Below are 13,374 nucleotides of genomic sequence, written 5' to 3'. Positions count from 1 at the left end.
CCTTGAAAACTTTTCCTTCCCGTAGGTCGCGGGCTTCTCAAAATGAAGTTGCTTTCTGACTCACAGTTTGCCTAGCATCACGCAGTATAGCTCCAAATATCATTTTCGCAAGGTCCCTTTATAGCTGCTTTCCACAGCGGGAGGAAAGTCACTTGTGCAAGGCTCTTGAGCAAGTGAGACCCTGTATTCCAAAGTGCAATTCCTTTTGTAGGCTTCTGACCACATGGCGTGCGGCAGGAAGTCTCCTTTGACAGGCCTGCAGGCTTTGTTTCCAAATGGCATCCTGGACCCATTGCAACCCACCTTTTTGCTAAAATGGAAGTCTGGATCTGGGTAAGAAAAAACTGAGCTGCACGTACGGAAAAAAGCAGAGGCCAGCCACAGGGAGGGTGTGGCCAGGGCAGTCTGATTTGCATACTGACCTGTGGCATCTTGGGAATGTATAGGCTTTGGAGCTTAACGGGTGCTGCAGGGGTCTGCCTGGCTGGAGAGATGCCTGTCTGGTACACCCCTCAGGACAGACGGTGCCTTCCGTTCGAACATGGAGGGTGAGGGACATGGGTCACCCTCTTATACAGGGGTGTGGCTGTGGGCAGGATGGGTTGTGGGGGACCCGTCAGGGCATTGCCCGTTTGGAAGCCCGTTCGGAAGGCGAGACGAGGCGGGGGCAGGGAACTCTCCTCAATTTCCCCCCAGAGGTTTGGGGAAAAGCCTTTGCACGTTTGAGCCAGCCGGGCCTGCATCAGCAGATCCTGCTCCTCTGGCAAGGGAGAGCTTGTAGGTGAAATCAAAAAAGGGGAGAAATCTGCAAGAGCCGGGTTAAAAAATTCCAGGGGCAGACCCATGTTCCCCAGGAAGCAAGTACTTCCTCCTGCTCCCTTCAGTGGGAAAAGATATAGGAGGTGTATTTCTCTAAGCAGGGGATCTGCGTAGATGGCACTGCATTGCTTTGGGAAGCATCCATGCTGGTAGCAGAATAGCAGCAGACCCCACAGCTGAGACTTGAATGGGGACTGTTGGAGAGGGGCAGTGGAAGGGCGCAGGAAAATGCTTTTCAAAAGCATCTGCACTTTCTTACAAAGCAGCTGAAAACCCATACCAGGAATTGGGCTCGAACCCATGCGGACAAACGTCCATTGGATCTTAAGTCCAACGCCTTAACCACTCGGCCACCCTGGTGAGACCCAAGGCCCAGCTTTACTCAACTCCCTTTTTCTGCTGGCTGCTGCAGTACCGGCTGTCCAGCAAGAGCTGTTTGCGGAATTAAAAGGCTTTTGCAGGAGGCTGAAGGTAATTGCTTATGACAAACACACTGTGTGACACCTAACTTTCTCCCACTCGGACTTTACGGGCAATTTTTATATTGGAGTTAGCTTAGTCACAATAAGGGGGTGAGCAAGGCAAGCACACAAGAGCATCTCCTCCCTGGTGGTCTAGTGGCTAGGATTCGGCGCTTTCACCGCCGCGGCCCGGGTTCGATTCCCGGTCAGGGAAGATACCTCTAAAGCATAGATTTGAGTGTTTTGTCCCAGTAGCTTTTTTTAAACGAAGGTCCTTAAAAAGGTACCCCTACCCATGAACGAAAGAGGAGGAAAGGGACTGGGTCCCCTGTGCCCCAGGTTGTTTTGCTCCCATTGCCCTCAGCCACCTTTATGCGCACGCACTCCTCCACCCAGTCTGGTGCTCTATGTGTGTGTAAAGTGCAGTACCAGCTCACCAGAAAGGTAAATTGCTGGAAACCCCTGCTGTGATGCATACATCTACTTTGGAGCACTCTTCTCCCTTGCACTCTTGAATCGCTTAAGAGCAATGTATTCTTCCAGCAAGCTGAATAACGAGACAGGGTTGAGAAAGTGTTCCAGCTGTCTGTGCGCCATCAGCAGCCACTAGGTGTCCCTCTTGTGTTTTCCCGTGGATCCCGATTGTACAGGAATTCATCGGTTCAGTAGCAAGGGGGAGAGGATGGCCTGTGCTTGGAAGTGACAGACAGTCGGGTGGCATTATGAGGATTTTTTCAATTTCTGATTCATATGTGCTGTAGTGAAAAATAAGCTTTCAGCCCCCATGAGCTTTGTCATTCGGAAAGCAGTGTATGAACTTTTGCTGCATGGCACTGGGCTCCCTGGTGGTCTAGTGGTTAGGATTCGGCGCTCTCACCGCCGCGGCCCGGGTTCGATTCCCGGTCAGGGAAAAGTCCTTCTTCTTCCCTTCAAAACTTTTCCTTCCCGTAGGTCGCGGGCTTCTCAAAATGAAGTTGCTTTCTGACTCACAGTTTCCCTAGCATCACGCAGTATAGCTCCAAACATCATTTTCGCAAGGTCCCTTTATAGCTGCTTTCCACAGCGGGAGGAAAGTCACTTGTGTAAGGCTCTTGAGCAAGTGAGACCCTGTATTCCAAAGTGCAATTCCTTTTGTAGGCTTCTGACCACATGGCGTGCGGCAGGAAGTCTCCTTTGACAGGCCTGCAGTTTTTTTTCCAAATGGCATCCTGGACCCATTGCAACCCACCTTTTTGCTAAAATGGAAGTCTGGATCTGGGTAAGAAAAAACTGAGCTGCACGTACGGAAAAAAGCAGAGGCCAGCCACAGGGAGGGTGTGGCCAGGGCTGTCTGATTTGCATACTGACCTGTGGCATCTTGGGAATGTATAGGCTTTGGAGCTTAACGGGTGCTGCAGGGGTCTGCCTGGCTGGAGAGATGCCTGTCTGGTACACCCCTCAGGACAGACGGTGCCTTCCGTTCGAACATGGAGGGTGAGGGACATGGGTCACCCTCTTATACAGGGGTGTGGCTGTGGGCAGGATGGGTTGTGGGGGACCCGTCAGGGCATTGCCCGTTTGGAAGCCCGTTCGGAAGGCGAGACGAGGCGGGGGCAGGGAACTCTCCTCAATTTCCCCCCAGAGGTTTGGGGAAAAGCCTTTGCACGTTTGAGCCAGCCGGGCCTGCATCAGCAGATCCTGCTCCTCTGGCAAGGGAGAGCTTGTAGGTGAAATCAAAAAAGGGGAGAAATCTGCAAGAGCCGGGTTAAAAAATTCCAGGGGCAGACCCATGTTCCCCAGGAAGCAAGTACTTCCTCCTGCTCCCTTCAGTGGGAAAAGATATAGGAGGTGTATTTCTCTAAGCAGGGGATCTGCGTAGATGGCACTGCATTGCTTTGGGAAGCATCCATGCTGGTAGCAGAATAGCAGCAGACCCCACAGCTGAGACTTGAATGGGGACTGTTGGAGAGGGGCAGTGGAAGGGCGCAGGAAAATGCTTTTCAAAAGCATCTGCACTTTCTTACAAAGCAGCTGAAAACCCATACCAGGAATTGGGCTCGAACCCATGCGGACAAACGTCCATTGGATCTTAAGTCCAACGCCTTAACCACTCGGCCACCCTGGTGAGACCCAAGGCCCAGCTTTACTCAACTCCCTTTTTCTGCTGGCTGCTGCAGCACCGGCTGTCCAGCAAGAGCTGTTTGCGGAATTAAAAGGCTTTTGCAGGAGGCTGAAGGTAATTGCTTATGACAAACACACTGTGTGACACCTAACTTTCTCCCACTCGGACTTTACGGGCAATTTTTATATTGGAGTTAGCTTAGTCACAATAAGGGGGTGAGCAAGGCAAGCACACAAGAGCATCTCCTCCCTGGTGGTCTAGTGGCTAGGATTCGGCGCTTTCACCGCCGCGGCCCGGGTTCGATTCCCGGTCAGGGAAGATACCTCTAAAGCATAGATTTGAGTGTTTTGTCCCAGTAGCTTTTTTTAAACGAAGGTCCTTAAAAAGGTACCCCTACCCATGAACGAAAGAGGAGGAAAGGGACTGGGTCCCCTGTGCCCCAGGTTGTTTTGCTCCCATTGCCCTCAGCCACCTTTATGCGCACGCACTCCTCCACCCAGTCTGGTGCTCTATGTGTGTGTAAAGTGCAGTACCAGCTCACCAGAAAGGTAAATTGCTGGAAACCCCTGCTGTGATGCATACATCTACTTTGGAGCACTCTTCTCCCTTGCACTCTTGAATCGCTTAAGAGCAATGTATTCTTCCAGGAAGCTGAATAACGAGACAGGGTTGAGAAAGTGTTCCAGCTGTCTGTGCGCCATCAGCAGCCACTAGGTGTCCCTCTTGTGTTTTCCCGTGGATCCCGATTGTACAGGAATTCATCGGTTCAGTAGCAAGGGGGAGAGGATGGCCTGTGCTTGGAAGTGACAGACAGTCGGGTGGCATTATGAGGATTTTTTCAATTTCTGATTCATATGTGCTGTAGTGAAAAATAAGCTTTCAGCCCCCATGAGCTTTGTCATTCGGAAAGCAGTGTATGAACTTTTGCTGCATGGCACTGGGCTCCCTGGTGGTCTAGTGGTTAGGATTCGGCGCTCTCACCGCCGCGGCCCGGGTTCGATTCCCGGTCAGGGAAAAGTCCTTCTTCTTCCCTTCAAAACTTTTCCTTCCCGTAGGTCGCGGGCTTCTCAAAATGAAGTTGCTTTCTGACTCACAGTTTCCCTAGCATCACGCAGTATAGCTCCAAATATCATTTTCGCAAGGTCCCTTTATAGCTGCTTTCCACAGCGGGAGGAAAGTCACTTGTGTAAGGCTCTTGAGCAAGTGAGACCCTGTATTCCAAAGTGCAATTCCTTTTGTAGGCTTCTGACCACATGGCGTGCGGCAGGAAGTCTCCTTTGACAGGCCTGCAGTTTTTTTTCCAAATGGCATCCTGGACCCATTGCAACCCACCTTTTTGCTAAAATGGAAGTCTGGATCTGGGTAAGAAAAAACTGAGCTGCACGTACGGAAAAAAGCAGAGGCCAGCCACAGGGAGGGTGTGGCCAGGGCTGTCTGATTTGCATACTGACCTGTGGCATCTTGGGAATGTATAGGCTTTGGAGCTTAACGGGTGCTGCAGGGGTCTGCCTGGCTGGAGAGATGCCTGTCTGGTACACCCCTCAGGACAGACGGTGCCTTCCGTTCGAACATGGAGGGTGAGGGACATGGGTCACCCTCTTATACAGGGGTGTGGCTGTGGGCAGGATGGGTTGTGGGGGACCCGTCAGGGCATTGCCCGTTTGGAAGCCCGTTCGGAAGGCGAGAGGAGGCGGGGGCAGGGAACTCTCCTCAATTTTCCCCCAGAGGTTTGGGGAAAAGCCTTTGCACGTTTGAGCCAGCCGGGCCTGCATCAGCAGATCCTGCTCCTCTGGCAAGGGAGAGCTTGTAGGTGAAATCAAAAAAGGGGAGAAATCTGCAAGAGCCGGGTTAAAAAATTCCAGGGGCAGACCCATGTTCCCCGGGAAGCAAGTACTTCCTCCTGCTCCCTTCAGTGGGTAAAGATATAGGAGGTGTATTTCTCTAAGCAGGGGATCTGCGTAGATGGCACTGCATTGCTTTGGGAAGCATCCATGCTGGTAGCAGAATAGCAGCAGACCCCACCGCTGAGACTTGAATGGGGACTGTTGGAGAGGGGCAGTGGAAGGGCGCAGGAAAATGCTTTTCAAAAGCATCTGCACTTTCTTACAAAGCAGCTGAAAACCCATACCAGGAATGGGGCTCGAACCCATGCGGACAAACGTCCATTGGATCTTAAGTCCAACGCCTTAACCACTCGGCCACCCTGGTGAGACCCAAGGCCCAGCTTTACTCAACTCCCTTTTTCTGCTGGCTGCTGCAGCAACGGCTGTCCAGCAAGAGCTGTTTGCGGAGTTAAAAGGCTTTTGCAGGAGGCTAAAGGTAAATGCTTATGACAAACACACTGTGTGACACCTAACTTTCTCCCACTCGGACTTTACGGGCAATTTTTATATTGGAGTTAGCTTAGTCACAATAAGGAGGTGAGCAAGGCAAGCACACAAGAGCATCTCCTCCCTGGTGGTCTAGTGGCTAGGATTCGGCGCTTTCACCGCCGCGGCCCGGGTTCGATTCCCGGTCAGGGAAGATACCTCCAAAGCATAGATATGAGTGTTTTGTCCCAGTAGCTTTTTTTAAACGAAGGTCCTTAAAAAGGTACCCCTACCCATGAACGAAAGAGGAGGAAAGGGACTGGGTCCCCTGTGCCCCAGGTTGTTTTGCTCCCATTGCCCTCAGCCACCTTTATGCGCACGCACTCCTCCACCCAGTCTGGTGCTCTATGTGTGTGTAAAGTGCAGTACCAGCTCACCAGAAAGGTAAATTGCTGGAAACCCCTGCTGTGATGCATACATCTACTTTGGAGCACTCTTCTCCCTTGCACTCTTGAATCGCTTAAGAGCAATGTATTCTTCCAGCAAGCTGAATAACGAGACAGGGTTGAGAAAGTGTTCCAGCTGTCTGTGCGCCATCAGCAGCCACTAGGTGTCCCTCTTGTGTTTTCCCGTGGATCCCGATTGTACAGGAATTCATCGGTTCAGTAGCAAGGGGGAGAGGATGGCCTGTGCTTGGAAGTGACAGACAGTCGGGTGGCATTATGAGGATTTTTTCAATTTCTGATTCATATGTGCTGTAGAGAAAAATAAGCTTTCAGCCCCCATGAGCTTTGTCATTCGGAAAGCAGTGTATGAACTTTTGCTGCATGGCACTGGGCTCCCTGGTGGTCTAGTGGTTAGGATTCGGCGCTCTCACCGCCGCGGCCCGGGTTCGATTCCCGGTCAGGGAAAAGTCCTTCTTCTGCCCTTGAAAACTTTTCCTTCCCGTAGGTCGCGGGCTTCTCAAAATGAAGTTGCTTTCTGACTCACAGTTTGCCTAGCATCACGCAGTATAGCTCCAAATATCATTTTCGCAAGGTCCCTTTATAGCTGCTTTCCACAGCGGGAGGAAAGTCACTTGTGCAAGGCTCTTGAGCAAGTGAGACCCTGTATTCCAAAGTGCAATTCCTTTTGTAGGCTTCTGACCACATGGCGTGCGGCAGGAAGTCTCCTTTGACAGGCCTGCAGGCTTTGTTTCCAAATGGCATCCTGGACCCATTGCAACCCACCTTTTTGCTAAAATGGAAGTCTGGATCTGGGTAAGAAAAAACTGAGCTGCACGTACGGAAAAAAGCAGAGGCCAGCCACAGGGAGGGTGTGGCCAGGGCAGTCTGATTTGCATACTGACCTGTGGCATCTTGGGAATGTATAGGCTTTGGAGCTTAACGGGTGCTGCAGGGGTCTGCCTGGCTGGAGAGATGCCTGTCTGGTACACCCCTCAGGACAGACGGTGCCTTCCGTTCGAACATGGAGGGTGAGGGACATGGGTCACCCTCTTATACAGGGGTGTGGCTGTGGGCAGGATGGGTTGTGGGGGACCCGTCAGGGCATTGCCCGTTTGGAAGCCCGTTCGGAAGGCGAGACGAGGCGGGGGCAGGGAACTCTCCTCAATTTCCCCCCAGAGGTTTGGGGAAAAGCCTTTGCACGTTTGAGCCAGCCGGGCCTGCATCAGCAGATCCTGCTCCTCTGGCAAGGGAGAGCTTGTAGGTGAAATCAAAAAAGGGGAGAAATCTGCAAGAGCCGGGTTAAAAAATTCCAGGGGCAGACCCATGTTCCCCAGGAAGCAAGTACTTCCTCCTGCTCCCTTCAGTGGGAAAAGATATAGGAGGTGTATTTCTCTAAGCAGGGGATCTGCGTAGATGGCACTGCATTGCTTTGGGAAGCATCCATGCTGGTAGCAGAATAGCAGCAGACCCCACAGCTGAGACTTGAATGGGGACTGTTGGAGAGGGGCAGTGGAAGGGCGCAGGAAAATGCTTTTCAAAAGCATCTGCACTTTCTTACAAAGCAGCTGAAAACCCATACCAGGAATTGGGCTCGAACCCATGCGGACAAACGTCCATTGGATCTTAAGTCCAACGCCTTAACCACTCGGCCACCCTGGTGAGACCCAAGGCCCAGCTTTACTCAACTCCCTTTTTCTGCTGGCTGCTGCAGTACCGGCTGTCCAGCAAGAGCTGTTTGCGGAATTAAAAGGCTTTTGCAGGAGGCTGAAGGTAATTGCTTATGACAAACACACTGTGTGACACCTAACTTTCTCCCACTCGGACTTTACGGGCAATTTTTATATTGGAGTTAGCTTAGTCACAATAAGGGGGTGAGCAAGGCAAGCACACAAGAGCATCTCCTCCCTGGTGGTCTAGTGGCTAGGATTCGGCGCTTTCACCGCCGCGGCCCGGGTTCGATTCCCGGTCAGGGAAGATACCTCTAAAGCATAGATTTGAGTGTTTTGTCCCAGTAGCTTTTTTTAAACGAAGGTCCTTAAAAAGGTACCCCTACCCATGAACGAAAGAGGAGGAAAGGGACTGGGTCCCCTGTGCCCCAGGTTGTTTTGCTCCCATTGCCCTCAGCCACCTTTATGCGCACGCACTCCTCCACCCAGTCTGGTGCTCTATGTGTGTGTAAAGTGCAGTACCAGCTCACCAGAAAGGTAAATTGCTGGAAACCCCTGCTGTGATGCATACATCTACTTTGGAGCACTCTTCTCCCTTGCACTCTTGAATCGCTTAAGAGCAATGTATTCTTCCAGCAAGCTGAATAACGAGACAGGGTTGAGAAAGTGTTCCAGCTGTCTGTGCGCCATCAGCAGCCACTAGGTGTCCCTCTTGTGTTTTCCCGTGGATCCCGATTGTACAGGAATTCATCGGTTCAGTAGCAAGGGGGAGAGGATGGCCTGTGCTTGGAAGTGACAGACAGTCGGGTGGCATTATGAGGATTTTTTCAATTTCTGATTCATATGTGCTGTAGTGAAAAATAAGCTTTCAGCCCCCATGAGCTTTGTCATTCGGAAAGCAGTGTATGAACTTTTGCTGCATGGCACTGGGCTCCCTGGTGGTCTAGTGGTTAGGATTCGGCGCTCTCACCGCCGCGGCCCGGGTTCGATTCCCGGTCAGGGAAAAGTCCTTCTTCTTCCCTTCAAAACTTTTCCTTCCCGTAGGTCGCGGGCTTCTCAAAATGAAGTTGCTTTCTGACTCACAGTTTCCCTAGCATCACGCAGTATAGCTCCAAACATCATTTTCGCAAGGTCCCTTTATAGCTGCTTTCCACAGCGGGAGGAAAGTCACTTGTGTAAGGCTCTTGAGCAAGTGAGACCCTGTATTCCAAAGTGCAATTCCTTTTGTAGGCTTCTGACCACATGGCGTGCGGCAGGAAGTCTCCTTTGACAGGCCTGCAGTTTTTTTTCCAAATGGCATCCTGGACCCATTGCAACCCACCTTTTTGCTAAAATGGAAGTCTGGATCTGGGTAAGAAAAAACTGAGCTGCACGTACGGAAAAAAGCAGAGGCCAGCCACAGGGAGGGTGTGGCCAGGGCTGTCTGATTTGCATACTGACCTGTGGCATCTTGGGAATGTATAGGCTTTGGAGCTTAACGGGTGCTGCAGGGGTCTGCCTGGCTGGAGAGATGCCTGTCTGGTACACCCCTCAGGACAGACGGTGCCTTCCGTTCGAACATGGAGGGTGAGGGACATGGGTCACCCTCTTATACAGGGGTGTGGCTGTGGGCAGGATGGGTTGTGGGGGACCCGTCAGGGCATTGCCCGTTTGGAAGCCCGTTCGGAAGGCGAGAGGAGGGAACTCTCCTCAATTTTCCCCCAGAGGTTTGGGGAAAAGCCTTTGCACGTTTGAGCCAGCCGGGCCTGCATCAGCAGATCCTGCTCCTCTGGCAAGGGAGAGCTTGTAGGTGAAATCAAAAAAGGGGAGAAATCTGCAAGAGCCGGGTTAAAAAATTCCAGGGGCAGACCCATGTTCCCCAGGAAGCAAGTACTTCCTCCTGCTCCCTTCAGTGGGAAAAGATATAGGAGGTGTATTTCTCTAAGCAGGGGATCTGCGTAGATGGCACTGCATTGCTTTGGGAAGCATCCATGCTGGTAGCAGAATAGCAGCAGACCCCACAGCTGAGACTTGAATGGGGACTGTTGGAGAGGGGCAGTGGAAGGGCGCAGGAAAATGCTTTTCAAAAGCATCTGCACTTTCTTACAAAGCAGCTGAAAACCCATACCAGGAATTGGGCTCGAACCCATGCGGACAAACGTCCATTGGATCTTAAGTCCAACGCCTTAACCACTCGGCCACCCTGGTGAGACCCAAGGCCCAGCTTTACTCAACTCCCTTTTTCTGCTGGCTGCTGCAGCACCGGCTGTCCAGCAAGAGCTGTTTGCGGAATTAAAAGGCTTTTGCAGGAGGCTGAAGGTAATTGCTTATGACAAACACACTGTGTGACACCTAACTTTCTCCCACTCGGACTTTACGGGCAATTTTTATATTGGAGTTAGCTTAGTCACAATAAGGGGGTGAGCAAGGCAAGCACACAAGAGCATCTCCTCCCTGGTGGTCTAGTGGCTAGGATTCGGCGCTTTCACCGCCGCGGCCCGGGTTCGATTCCCGGTCAGGGAAGATACCTCTAAAGCATAGATTTGAGTGTTTTGTCCCAGTAGCTTTTTTTAAACGAAGGTCCTTAAAAAGGTACCCCTACCCATGAACGAAAGAGGAGGAAAGGGACTGGGTCCCCTGTGCCCCAGGTTGTTTTGCTCCCATTGCCCTCAGCCACCTTTATGCGCACGCACTCCTCCACCCAGTCTGGTGCTCTATGTGTGTGTAAAGTGCAGTACCAGCTCACCAGAAAGGTAAATTGCTGGAAACCCCTGCTGTGATGCATACATCTACTTTGGAGCACTCTTCTCCCTTGCACTCTTGAATCGCTTAAGAGCAATGTATTCTTCCAGGAAGCTGAATAACGAGACAGGGTTGAGAAAGTGTTCCAGCTGTCTGTGCGCCATCAGCAGCCACTAGGTGTCCCTCTTGTGTTTTCCCGTGGATCCCGATTGTACAGGAATTCATCGGTTCAGTAGCAAGGGGGAGAGGATGGCCTGTGCTTGGAAGTGACAGACAGTCGGGTGGCATTATGAGGATTTTTTCAATTTCTGATTCATATGTGCTGTAGTGAAAAATAAGCTTTCAGCCCCCATGAGCTTTGTCATTCGGAAAGCAGTGTATGAACTTTTGCTGCATGGCACTGGGCTCCCTGGTGGTCTAGTGGTTAGGATTCGGCGCTCTCACCGCCGCGGCCCGGGTTCGATTCCCGGTCAGGGAAAAGTCCTTCTTCTTCCCTTCAAAACTTTTCCTTCCCGTAGGTCGCGGGCTTCTCAAAATGAAGTTGCTTTCTGACTCACAGTTTCCCTAGCATCACGCAGTATAGCTCCAAATATCATTTTCGCAAGGTCCCTTTATAGCTGCTTTCCACAGCGGGAGGAAAGTCACTTGTGTAAGGCTCTTGAGCAAGTGAGACCCTGTATTCCAAAGTGCAATTCCTTTTGTAGGCTTCTGACCACATGGCGTGCGGCAGGAAGTCTCCTTTGACAGGCCTGCAGTTTTTTTTCCAAATGGCATCCTGGACCCATTGCAACCCACCTTTTTGCTAAAATGGAAGTCTGGATCTGGGTAAGAAAAAACTGAGCTGCACGTACGGAAAAAAGCAGAGGCCAGCCACAGGGAGGGTGTGGCCAGGGCTGTCTGATTTGCATACTGACCTGTGGCATCTTGGGAATGTATAGGCTTTGGAGCTTAACGGGTGCTGCAGGGGTCTGCCTGGCTGGAGAGATGCCTGTCTGGTACACCCCTCAGGACAGACGGTGCCTTCCGTTCGAACATGGAGGGTGAGGGACATGGGTCACCCTCTTATACAGGGGTGTGGCTGTGGGCAGGATGGGTTGTGGGGGACCCGTCAGGGCATTGCCCGTTTGGAAGCCCGTTCGGAAGGCGAGAGGAGGCGGGGGCAGGGAACTCTCCTCAATTTTCCCCCAGAGGTTTGGGGAAAAGCCTTTGCACGTTTGAGCCAGCCGGGCCTGCATCAGCAGATCCTGCTCCTCTGGCAAGGGAGAGCTTGTAGGTGAAATCAAAAAAGGGGAGAAATCTGCAAGAGCCGGGTTAAAAAATTCCAGGGGCAGACCCATGTTCCCCGGGAAGCAAGTACTTCCTCCTGCTCCCTTCAGTGGGTAAAGATATAGGAGGTGTATTTCTCTAAGCAGGGGATCTGCGTAGATGGCACTGCATTGCTTTGGGAAGCATCCATGCTGGTAGCAGAATAGCAGCAGACCCCACCGCTGAGACTTGAATGGGGACTGTTGGAGAGGGGCAGTGGAAGGGCGCAGGAAAATGCTTTTCAAAAGCATCTGCACTTTCTTACAAAGCAGCTGAAAACCCATACCAGGAATGGGGCTCGAACCCATGCGGACAAACGTCCATTGGATCTTAAGTCCAACGCCTTAACCACTCGGCCACCCTGGTGAGACCCAAGGCCCAGCTTTACTCAACTCCCTTTTTCTGCTGGCTGCTGCAGCAACGGCTGTCCAGCAAGAGCTGTTTGCGGAGTTAAAAGGCTTTTGCAGGAGGCTAAAGGTAAATGCTTATGACAAACACACTGTGTGACACCTAACTTTCTCCCACTCGGACTTTACGGGCAATTTTTATATTGGAGTTAGCTTAGTCACAATAAGGAGGTGAGCAAGGCAAGCACACAAGAGCATCTCCTCCCTGGTGGTCTAGTGGCTAGGATTCGGCGCTTTCACCGCCGCGGCCCGGGTTCGATTCCCGGTCAGGGAAGATACCTCCAAAGCATAGATATGAGTGTTTTGTCCCAGTAGCTTTTTTTAAACGAAGGTCCTTAAAAAGGTACCCCTACCCATGAACGAAAGAGGAGGAAAGGGACTGGGTCCCCTGTGCCCCAGGTTGTTTTGCTCCCATTGCCCTCAGCCACCTTTATGCGCACGCACTCCTCCACCCAGTCTGGTGCTCTATGTGTGTGTAAAGTGCAGTACCAGCTCACCAGAAAGGTAAATTGCTGGAAACCCCTGCTGTGATGCATACATCTACTTTGGAGCACTCTTCTCCCTTGCACTCTTGAATCGCTTAAGAGCAATGTATTCTTCCAGCAAGCTGAATAACGAGACAGGGTTGAGAAAGTGTTCCAGCTGTCTGTGCGCCATCAGCAGCCACTAGGTGTCCCTCTTGTGTTTTCCCGTGGATCCCGATTGTACAGGAATTCATCGGTTCAGTAGCAAGGGGGAGAGGATGGCCTGTGCTTGGAAGTGACAGACAGTCGGGTGGCATTATGAGGATTTTTTCAATTTCTGATTCATATGTGCTGTAGAGAAAAATAAGCTTTCAGCCCCCATGAGCTTTGTCATTCGGAAAGCAGTGTATGAACTTTTGCTGCATGGCACTGGGCTCCCTGGTGGTCTAGTGGTTAGGATTCGGCGCTCTCACCGCCGCGGCCCGGGTTCGATTCCCGGTCAGGGAAAAGTCCTTCTTCTGCCCTTGAAAACTTTTCCTTCCCGTAGGTCGCGGGCTTCTCAAAATGAAGTTGCTTTCTGACTCACAGTTTGCCTAGCATCACGCAGTATAGCTCCAAATATCATTTTCGCAAGGTCCCTTTATAGCTGCTTTCCACAGCGGGAGGAAAGTCAC

The 13,374-nt window shown here is 51.6% G+C and overlaps 18 non-coding genes across 18 annotated transcripts; 12 read left to right on the top strand and 6 right to left on the bottom strand.

Annotated features, from left to right (window-relative positions):
* Nucleotides 1-1,096: 1,096 nt before the first annotated feature.
* TRNAL-UAA (transfer RNA leucine (anticodon UAA)) lies at nt 1,097-1,179 on the bottom strand. The gene has a single exon. It is a non-coding gene; the product is annotated as a tRNA-Leu (tRNA).
* Nucleotides 1,180-1,422: 243 nt separating this feature from the next.
* Nucleotides 1,423-1,494, top strand: TRNAE-UUC (transfer RNA glutamic acid (anticodon UUC)). Its single transcript has one exon. It is a non-coding gene; the product is annotated as a tRNA-Glu (tRNA).
* Nucleotides 1,495-2,119: 625 nt separating this feature from the next.
* On the top strand, nt 2,120-2,191 carry TRNAE-CUC (transfer RNA glutamic acid (anticodon CUC)). Its single transcript has one exon. It is a non-coding gene; the product is annotated as a tRNA-Glu (tRNA).
* A 1,110-nt stretch (nt 2,192-3,301) lies between these two features.
* Nucleotides 3,302-3,384, bottom strand: TRNAL-UAA (transfer RNA leucine (anticodon UAA)). The gene has a single exon. It is a non-coding gene; the product is annotated as a tRNA-Leu (tRNA).
* A 243-nt stretch (nt 3,385-3,627) lies between these two features.
* On the top strand, nt 3,628-3,699 carry TRNAE-UUC (transfer RNA glutamic acid (anticodon UUC)). The gene has a single exon. It is a non-coding gene; the product is annotated as a tRNA-Glu (tRNA).
* A 625-nt stretch (nt 3,700-4,324) lies between these two features.
* Nucleotides 4,325-4,396, top strand: TRNAE-CUC (transfer RNA glutamic acid (anticodon CUC)). The gene has a single exon. It is a non-coding gene; the product is annotated as a tRNA-Glu (tRNA).
* Nucleotides 4,397-5,506: 1,110 nt separating this feature from the next.
* Nucleotides 5,507-5,589, bottom strand: TRNAL-UAA (transfer RNA leucine (anticodon UAA)). Its single transcript has one exon. It is a non-coding gene; the product is annotated as a tRNA-Leu (tRNA).
* A 243-nt stretch (nt 5,590-5,832) lies between these two features.
* TRNAE-UUC (transfer RNA glutamic acid (anticodon UUC)) lies at nt 5,833-5,904 on the top strand. The gene has a single exon. It is a non-coding gene; the product is annotated as a tRNA-Glu (tRNA).
* A 625-nt stretch (nt 5,905-6,529) lies between these two features.
* TRNAE-CUC (transfer RNA glutamic acid (anticodon CUC)) lies at nt 6,530-6,601 on the top strand. The gene has a single exon. It is a non-coding gene; the product is annotated as a tRNA-Glu (tRNA).
* Nucleotides 6,602-7,712: 1,111 nt separating this feature from the next.
* Nucleotides 7,713-7,795, bottom strand: TRNAL-UAA (transfer RNA leucine (anticodon UAA)). The gene has a single exon. It is a non-coding gene; the product is annotated as a tRNA-Leu (tRNA).
* A 243-nt stretch (nt 7,796-8,038) lies between these two features.
* Nucleotides 8,039-8,110, top strand: TRNAE-UUC (transfer RNA glutamic acid (anticodon UUC)). Its single transcript has one exon. It is a non-coding gene; the product is annotated as a tRNA-Glu (tRNA).
* Nucleotides 8,111-8,735: 625 nt separating this feature from the next.
* Nucleotides 8,736-8,807, top strand: TRNAE-CUC (transfer RNA glutamic acid (anticodon CUC)). The gene has a single exon. It is a non-coding gene; the product is annotated as a tRNA-Glu (tRNA).
* Nucleotides 8,808-9,907: 1,100 nt separating this feature from the next.
* Nucleotides 9,908-9,990, bottom strand: TRNAL-UAA (transfer RNA leucine (anticodon UAA)). Its single transcript has one exon. It is a non-coding gene; the product is annotated as a tRNA-Leu (tRNA).
* A 243-nt stretch (nt 9,991-10,233) lies between these two features.
* On the top strand, nt 10,234-10,305 carry TRNAE-UUC (transfer RNA glutamic acid (anticodon UUC)). The gene has a single exon. It is a non-coding gene; the product is annotated as a tRNA-Glu (tRNA).
* A 625-nt stretch (nt 10,306-10,930) lies between these two features.
* Nucleotides 10,931-11,002, top strand: TRNAE-CUC (transfer RNA glutamic acid (anticodon CUC)). Its single transcript has one exon. It is a non-coding gene; the product is annotated as a tRNA-Glu (tRNA).
* A 1,110-nt stretch (nt 11,003-12,112) lies between these two features.
* Nucleotides 12,113-12,195, bottom strand: TRNAL-UAA (transfer RNA leucine (anticodon UAA)). Its single transcript has one exon. It is a non-coding gene; the product is annotated as a tRNA-Leu (tRNA).
* Nucleotides 12,196-12,438: 243 nt separating this feature from the next.
* TRNAE-UUC (transfer RNA glutamic acid (anticodon UUC)) lies at nt 12,439-12,510 on the top strand. The gene has a single exon. It is a non-coding gene; the product is annotated as a tRNA-Glu (tRNA).
* Nucleotides 12,511-13,135: 625 nt separating this feature from the next.
* Nucleotides 13,136-13,207, top strand: TRNAE-CUC (transfer RNA glutamic acid (anticodon CUC)). Its single transcript has one exon. It is a non-coding gene; the product is annotated as a tRNA-Glu (tRNA).
* Nucleotides 13,208-13,374: the final 167 nt, after the last annotated feature.

Source organism: Lissotriton helveticus, chromosome 4_1 (assembly GCF_964261635.1).
Source record: "Lissotriton helveticus chromosome 4_1, aLisHel1.1, whole genome shotgun sequence".
Classification (NCBI taxonomy): Eukaryota; Metazoa; Chordata; class Amphibia; order Caudata; family Salamandridae; genus Lissotriton; species Lissotriton helveticus.
This window is presented reverse-complemented; position numbering and strand designations above follow the sequence as displayed.